Below are 9,209 nucleotides of genomic sequence, written 5' to 3'. Positions count from 1 at the left end.
TAGGAATAGGAACTTCAACTTTTGCCAAACACCCCCAGACTTTTAAGTATTTGTAGGAAGGCGGTCGACCTTTCCACAATTCATAAGGAGTGCTGTTGGTTTTCTTGTGGGGTATTCTATTAAGAACATAATTAGCAGACAATATTGCTTCCCCCCACAAGTTCTGTGGTAAACCTGAACTTAGTAACATGGCATTCATCATTTCTTTGAGGGTTCTATTCTTCCTTTCAGCAATTCCATTTTGCTGTAGAGAATAAGGGGCTGTAGTTTGGTGAATAATGCCATGTTGTGCACAAAATACATTTAATGGTGCATCATATTCACCACCCCTATCACTTCTATTATAAATCAATGAATTTTTAAAACAAATTCAAGAAAAAACCAAAATAATTATGACTACTCAAGTCAGAATTAATGTTTTGACAAAACCATATCCTCATAAAAAATTTTGCCTAAGAATCAAACAATTCAAAAACCCATTTGATTGTATACATTCTTGCAACTCTATAACAAATAAATGTTACTGTTATATTAACATCTGTGATAGAAGAAAATTAATTTATCTCAACTAATGCAAGAGATACACCCCCATATTAATAAAATGGTTCATGGTTTAACAAATTCTACTACGCAAGTAAAATAATTATTAATGACATATCATGTCACATAATTCAATAATCAACATAAAAGATTTCTTAAATTACTTCCCAATTAAACGGACCGATATAATTACATACATCTTCATGTTTAAATTTCTCTGGTGTTTAAACACCCATTCAAAATTGATTAGAAATATTCAAATTAACCTGCTTATGTCCTAAGTCGACATAACAATTTATCATTCCAAATCACTTGAAATTATTGTTAAGAAATAACTTGAGTTGATATCATATATGCATATCAAACGCATCAACTAAAAATAATGAATTAACAAAATAAATTAATCATGCACGATCCCATCACTTGCATCATGAAATAAAAGGATTCTCAACTCATAAATAAAATACAACGCATATAAACCTTAAACTTCAAAATGACAAAACATACCTTCATTTAATAAGTTTGATTTGTACATAAATAAACAAATTAAATATGCATTAAAATGTTCTTGTGAATATATATATATATATATATATATATTCCAACTCAAGTGCAGATATAATTCAAGACTATGAATCCACATTGTAATAAAAATAAAATTAGTTTGTAAAACTAATATTTTACTCTAGAAACAAATTCTTCCATGTATACTTACGATGAACTATGATAAAGTCAAAATAATTAACACCTTTTCACAAAGGGTTCAAAAATAAGTGGTCTACCAAACGAAACCATAAGTTACTTACAAAATTTACAGATTGTGACCGATACACAAAGTTACATGATTGATTAACAAAATTAATTTTTTAGTTACTAAAACCAGAAAATAAATTACGATACAAAATAATTTTATTTTCCTTGTTACTAAAACTAGTAAAATAAAATACCGAAATAATATCTGATTACAAAAATTAGAAAACTAAACCACAAATTAATTTTCTAGTTACTTAAACTAGAAATAAATTATAACACAAAATCATTTTATTTTTCTTGTTACTAAAACTAGAAAATACTGTAATTTTATTTCCCTTGTTACTGAAACTAGAAAATAAAATACCACAAAACTATCTGATTACAAAAATCAGAACAAACACAAAATAATTTTCTAGTTACCAAAATCAGAAAATAAATTAAAACACAAAATAATTTTATTTTCTTTGTTACTAAAACTAGAAAATAATATAATTTTATTTTCCTTGTTACTAAAACTAGGAAAAAAAAATACCAAAATAATTTTCTGTAACACCAAATAATATTCTGCAATTGTTAATGACACCAGTATATTACTACTAGTTGTCAAAGAAAAGAGACAGTATATTACTACTATCTGTCAAATAGCATAAATCACTATTTGTTTTTCCAACCATAATATTAGTTTGAAAACACAGAAAATTAAATACAATGAAGATACCAAAAAGGATTCTGTCTTAAGACTGTAGGACAATCTTCACTGTATTTAAAAGATTTAATTCTATTGTGTACACAACAACAATTAGAATTTAAAGAAATAAAGAAAATGAGAGAATTTGTTTGATTACAAAAATCAAACTCGAAATAAAAAATAAATAAATAAAAACAAATTTTATTTTGTTACAAAAACAAAATTTAAATCTGATTTTAATAAATAAAAACAACACTAAAAATAAATTAAATAACTTACTTGATTTAATTTGTTCGAATTATTTTCTGATTAAGTCCAGTGTTTGACACTGTGTCCTTAAGACAGATTCGTCCTCTCCACGGTGCTTTCAGAATTTGGACGTCTATCTCCCAAGATAAAATGATCTTATCAACGAATAAAAGCAGCACTACAATTTAATCGTTCGTCAAACACACAAAGTGTTTACACTCTTTCTTTCAGAAATAAAATGCAGCAAAATGCAGAGATTTAAAGCAGAGGATGGAGTACGAAAATTGGAGTAAAATATAAATGGGAGGCTAGTCTGTTTACAGATGTAAAGGTGGCTCTTGGTTTTGAATTGAACAGGTATGAAACCTGTTAGTTTCAAATTTAAACAGATTTGAATCTGTTGGATTAATAATTCAAACAGATAAAAACGGGGAGGGCTCTGTTTGGACGAACAATAAATCCAAATCAGTTTAATTCTGTTTGAAAACGGGAAGGGCCCTGTTTGGATGAACAGAAAATCTAAACCAGTTTAATTTGAATTCTGGATTTTATTTTAATAAAAATAAAAATAAATTCAAATGTTTTTGACCCAAAAAGATTAGAAGCCCAACCCAACCACGCACCCGCGCCCAAGCCCAGGCCCAGCCCAGCCCGCCCGACCGGACGGACAGCGGCGGGGGGTGTGTGGTGATTTTTGGGTCCAATGGGTCTAGCCCATTTTGCCCATAACCTCTCCCTCTAAAACACTTGGGTACCCCTTGGGGCACACCCCAAGTATCTTACCCAAGCCTTATAAACCCTTTCAAAACTTCCCACCAAATCAATGTGGGACAAGCCAATTTACAACCTTAAGGAATTTCCACCAAAACTCCATTTTCATGGAGCACACTTTGGCTTCAATTTCTCATTCACTCGGTAATGGTTTTGAGCAACCAAATATACCATGTGAATCACAACGCGGCATAAAACGCGTTACCACTTTGACCCGAGTAAATCGACGCTCGAGGACCACCTAAAAAATAGACCAAACTTGAGGAAAAAATCTGGTTTTACCCAGAATTTTTTCTACCATTTCCAACAGTTAGTAATATTGGTGGCAATATTGATTTTAAGTTCTAAATCTTATTATGATGTCCTTAAATTTTGGGGCGTCACACTTACCCTCACACCGTCGACTGGCGTAACTCTGCCACAACCTCCCCTCACAACATCACCAAAGACATCCCGATATGTGAGTGTGTCACACCAATACCAGATGGGAAGGGCCAGCCGACGTCCAGATCTGCTCCACCACTGACCAGATCTTTACCATTTCAGCTTGTATCCCCAAAAGTAGAAGGTAATATCTCTTGTAGGCCAATATTTTTACCCATATCAAAAATCTGTACATAACCCCCTTTTACACAAATCGTTTAGCTTATTTGGTGCCATGTTTGAATTTTTAATCCATAGTACAAGACGATGGTATGAATTTGTTTACCTTTTTTTTGGCTTCCATACTTCGGATGTTCACATAGACATATGAATTTGTGTTTGCATTTTTATGAGTTTTCCAAATTTTTGGCAATTTATGTCTCTTCTCTTTCCCTCTGGTTTGTTGGTTTGTTTGATGTATTCTATTTCTATTCATAAATGTAATGTATCTTATATAGGTATGTTTTAGACTTTTACATGACTCTGAAGAAATGATGAAGAAATCAACTTCATTTTGTAGTTGATGATCTTGTTTTTGACTAGGATTCTATTTATATACCATATTCACATTTGAGAAGGTTTTTTTTTTTTTTTTTGTTGGTATTTTAAATTTTTTTATAACATCAAGGTAGTACTTTTTTTTGAAAAAAAAAAAACAATTTGATAAGAAGAATTACAAATTCAAAGAAGGGGGTCATCCCAAATGAGACATTGTCACGCCATTTGCACGAGGTTCTGCATGCTATGATACCATTTACGTCTATTCATAGTAGGAGTCTTACGCCGAAGCAAGTCCAACAAGGGGGCCATCCACCACATTTACGGTCGAAGCAGCAGTACCGGCCATTCAAGGTGATTTGTGTATAAATTTCGATAACTACAGTTACAAATAAAATCCGGAATTTTTAATTTACATTCTCTAAAATGCTTGCATCGCGTAGGACTGCATCGGTGCACCGTACGGTATGCACGTGATGGCCCGTGTCCCCCAAGAATATGCCACTTCGTACTATGGGCGGAAAGGCGTGTTGACGCAAAATATTATTGTTGTTTGTGACTTTAATTTGTGCTTCACGTTTGTATCCATCAGTTAAGACAGGAGCGTGCATGACAGTAGGGTGTTGCACTATATCACAACGAAGCCTAAACATCGATTCCCTAAACCTGCGCCCAGTAAGAAATTCCCTCTGGTCCGACTTGTTTACGTGGACTGTTATGTTTTTTTTATGCTAATTATTTGTGATTAACAAATAAAATACGTAGCACCACCATGAAAATATATAATTTTATTTTTAAATTATAATTTGTCTTAACTATATTAGCAAAATTGGAGTAATAATTGTTATAAAAATACCTAACATGTAATATGAAAATTCATACACAATGGTTCCCATCTAGGAAAAGCAATGTAGGTGTCTACCCTTTTTTTAAGTTGTGATATTTGACAATTATTTTTTGAAATCTAAAAAAGTTAAGAGAGGTCAATGCAAAAAAAAAAAATTGTTATGATAAAAAACAAATTTTCTCGATTTTCAAAATTATTTGAAAATAGTAGCTGTCCAAGCTAACAAAAAAATTAATATATTCAAAAAGTATGAATAATATACAAAATTTGATTGCACCAACACACACATATATATATTTGAAAAGTATATAACTCTCTTCAATAAAATAATATATATTTTTGCTATGTCATATTTTACCGTGATACTTTTTATCTAATTATGAGCATAAGTTTATTGTAAGAGTAAAATTTTTAAAAAATTTAAGGGCAAAGGTACAAAAGAGAGAAGGAATGAAAATAGTTTATTTGACTTTATAAAAATACAAGTTATATTTTTGAACCTGTGCAAGAAAATACTATTTGGTCAATAGCGACTATAGCAATAAGACAAGATATCTAGCCCCGTACAAGGGGTATAGATATCACCAAAATGTCCATCGGAACCGAATACCCTAGAACGACTTTGAACGATTCAACAAGGCACATTCGTCCTTGCGTAGTTGTATCGAGCGGACATTCGGTGCCTAGAAGTCGAGATGGGGGGGGCTTTGCGGATTATGCCAAAGTTAAAATTTTCTGTTTAGGTGCCCTTTGTATGTGCGTCGATGGCGTTACATAATTTCATTCGTAGGAACAGTGAAACTAACGAGGTGACGCTGAATATCGTAGACGACGACGAGTACGTGGCGCCGCAAATGCCCGACCATCCCGAATACACCCAAGTTGTCGATATCATGGAGCCAAAGGACTTAGATCCGGAAATGGCCATTGTAAGAGCGAATATTACATTCGCACTACGACAACAAGTGCACATGTAGGGCCGAAACATTTGTTGGTGTGGCGGGTGTTATCTTCGCTATATGTTGTATAAAATTTATGTATGTTGTTGAAATAAAAAATTATATTACGTCATCATAGCTTAAAAAGATATAATTTGTTGTACAAAATTGTCAACAACCAAAAATTCTTAAACACATCAGGTTTTTAACGTTGTAATTGCATTTTTAAATTTCTAAGATAATAAAAATAATTTTAAAAAAACTTCTGAAAAGTTTGCATTTGTATGTTCCAATTGTGGAAATTTTGACATTATTGAAATAATTTATAAACCTATAATATTATTGTTCATGACAACAAATTAATATAGAAAATATGAAGGAAGTATGTGTATATTTCACGTGAAAGCTACGATAATGTATTTGTATCGTGAAGTCTCATCTTCTTAAGGAGAATATGAAAAAGAGGATAGGAAAAAAAAAAAATCGCAAGAAAGTATGAGATGTTAATAACATTATAGCATAGTGCAACTCCAAAAAATGCACATTTGTTGACTAACAGTGGCACATCACTCATTTTTGTTTAATTTGTTGCATCTTAAAAAAAAAATTGGATTTTTTAGTTAATTATTATTTTTTTTTTGGTTTGCTATTTTCTTTTTTTGTCATATTGTAGACCAATAATTGTACTATTGGGCTGCCACCATTATGACATTATTGAATTTAAAATAATAATTGAAAAAATAAAATTGCACAACTCACGGGTGAAAAAAAAATTAAAACAACAAAACCAGTGTAGCTTAGTGCACTTACTCGAGTTTGACAACTTCACTGACATGCATGGAAAGCATGTCTCTACTCAAAAGGGTAGGAAGATAATTTTGATATTTCATGTAATATTTTAATATATATTTTTTTCATAAAAAATTAAAAAATTATTCCAAACAATTATATTTTTTTCCTCTAATTTTTAGCCAAACAAGTAAAAAAGTATACTTATATAATTCATCCCAAACAACTCTAAATTATTTACATTAATCATCCAACTTTTTTTTTTTTTTTTTGAGAATAAGGAAAAAAATATTATTAAACAAAACAACAACATATAAAGGAAGACCCCCCCCAAAAAAAGCCAAATAATAATCATCCAACTTTGAAGTACGAGTTGATTTAAATTATTTTTCTCTGTTTCTCATTCTCTCACCGGACTCAATTATGGCCCTATTTGGTAGCGCTTATTTCCAGCTTATTTCAGCTTTTAGCTTAATTTAAGCTATTTTGATGTGTTTGGTTCAGCTTAACAATACAGCTTATAACTTTTTGTAAGTTAAAAATCAACTTATTCTTTAAGTGGGGGATGAGAAGCTTAATTTATAAGTAAAAAATCAGCTTATGTTCACAGTTATAAGCTATGAGCTTTTAAACTATAAGTTATAATCACTTTCCCACAACTCTACCAAATGGGGCCCATATATCCTCAAGATTAAAGCCATTAATCTTAAGGAGTTCGTTAAAAGCATCCCTAATAGCTTATTTAAGAATGATTTAAGTTGATTTAAATAAATATATTTTTTAATTTTTTATGAAAGATGTGCAATATGATAGAAAAGTGATATGACTCAAATAAGAAGTAATGTAACTCAAATAAGATAAAAAGATATGTTGAAATAATAAATGTCAAACAATCCTTAAATCTTGAAGTTAGTTATTATATATTTTTAATGACTTTTGTTAACAGACAAATATTAATAAGGGTCAGTGTAATTTATGAATTATCAAAAACAAATATAAGGGTCAGTGTAGTTTATGAGGCGGTGATATTATATGCATTAATTGATATACTAATTAGTGTAATAGTTATGATAATTTCATTTTAAAACTATGACCCTACTCAATATACAAATTTACATTAAAAGCAAATTTTAAAAATGATTATGTAAAAGAATAGTTGGTTTGAGGTTTCCGTCTAAAAGAATAATGGTGGAATTTCAAATCAGTGTAAAAGTTAAAAAATAATTACAAATTAGTGGTAAATTTCATCAATATTAATAATTAAAATTATAATTTTTTCATATTTATATATATAAATATCTACAATTACCACTGATAGGTAATTTCTTCAATAATAACTACTATTAAAGGGGAGCGATGCTAATTCATCAAGGGAGATGAGAGAAGCTATTTGAGTTAATTTATAAAGAATGTCAATGAAATGTAATTGTATACTGTGGTCCATGAATAAGATGTTTTTTTTTTTTAAAAGATAGATGATCATCTACAGAAAATGTAAACTGAAAATTATCCTTATATATAATATGTTGCCATGGATCTTTTGAGCTAAATAGAATTAGAAGGACATCCTCAATTCCTGACTCAAATTTAAATTTGAATAAAAATCACTTAAGACACCTTTTACTTCTTGATTCAACTTTATACCTGATGTTACTGTGTGTTCCAGGTGGAACGGGTCGGATTGATCCATGCTTCCTAAACTGGAGCCTGAGGTACCAAGCCTACAGAGAGACCTGCACAAGAGTTCAACGGGGAACTGGGAGTCCCCCAGCGAACCCTTCGACGAGTAAGTTAGAAAGAGAGATGGAGTGTAGAGATAGATTAGTGATAGAAAGCTTAACCTTTTTCTTGTCTTCGACGTATACTTATATCCTCTGGTAATCATTTCGTTGTCCCTTCCGACCTGTCATCTTGGCCGAAAGTCTATGCTCTAGCGTGCCTTGTTCATGGTGAGGCCATTCTGTCTCGACGGGGAGGGGTTATCGCAATAAATGCTGTAAGGGGTTTCATTAATGGCTAATGTGCAGTGCAATAACTTTGCAAGATCTTTGTCTTCTTATGTGGCTTATCTTTCTCTTGCCACGTATTTAGATGTCATTGGTTCTTAATGCCATGTTGAGCTCCAGCAATGTTGGGCTTTAGTATTTGAATTATGTATTGGGCCCTAAGTGGTGGGCTATAACTTTTCTAGGCTTACCCATGTCAGTAGTCCCCCATTCCCGAATGCAGCTTTAGTCCAACGAAGGGAATAATGAAGAAAACGATGGTTGTTAGAGACCGGTGGGGCAAAGACCGACCGAGAAGTGGGTCGACGGCGATGGGTGGCCGAGCGGAGGGGCCAATCATGAGGAGGGCCGACCGCAAAGGGTGACCGAGTGGAGGGACCGACCATGAGGAGGGCCGACCACAAAGGGTGACCGAGTGGAGGGACCGACCATGAGGAAGGCCGACCGCGAAGGGTGGCCGAGTGGAGAGGCAAGTGGCGGTGTTCGGGGCTCGAGAAGTGGCAGGGCACGTGGTGATGTGAAGTGGAAAGGACAAGGTAGGGGAAGGGGGCAGTGGATCGTGGTCGTACACGTGGCGGAATCCCGTGATGGGGTAGGTTAGGCGTTGGGCAAGAAATGAAAGGGTAGGTTAACATAGGGTGTTGAAAAGGCGGTTTTGGCGGATTTTTTTTGAAAATTTTCAAGCTGGCAAAATTTAATTGTGACCC

The sequence above is a fragment of the Camellia sinensis genome, chromosome 3, assembly GCF_055761805.1.
Source record: "Camellia sinensis isolate YWXY chromosome 3, ASM5576180v1, whole genome shotgun sequence".
NCBI classification, from domain to species: Eukaryota; Viridiplantae; Streptophyta; class Magnoliopsida; order Ericales; family Theaceae; genus Camellia; species Camellia sinensis.
This window is presented reverse-complemented; position numbering follows the sequence as displayed.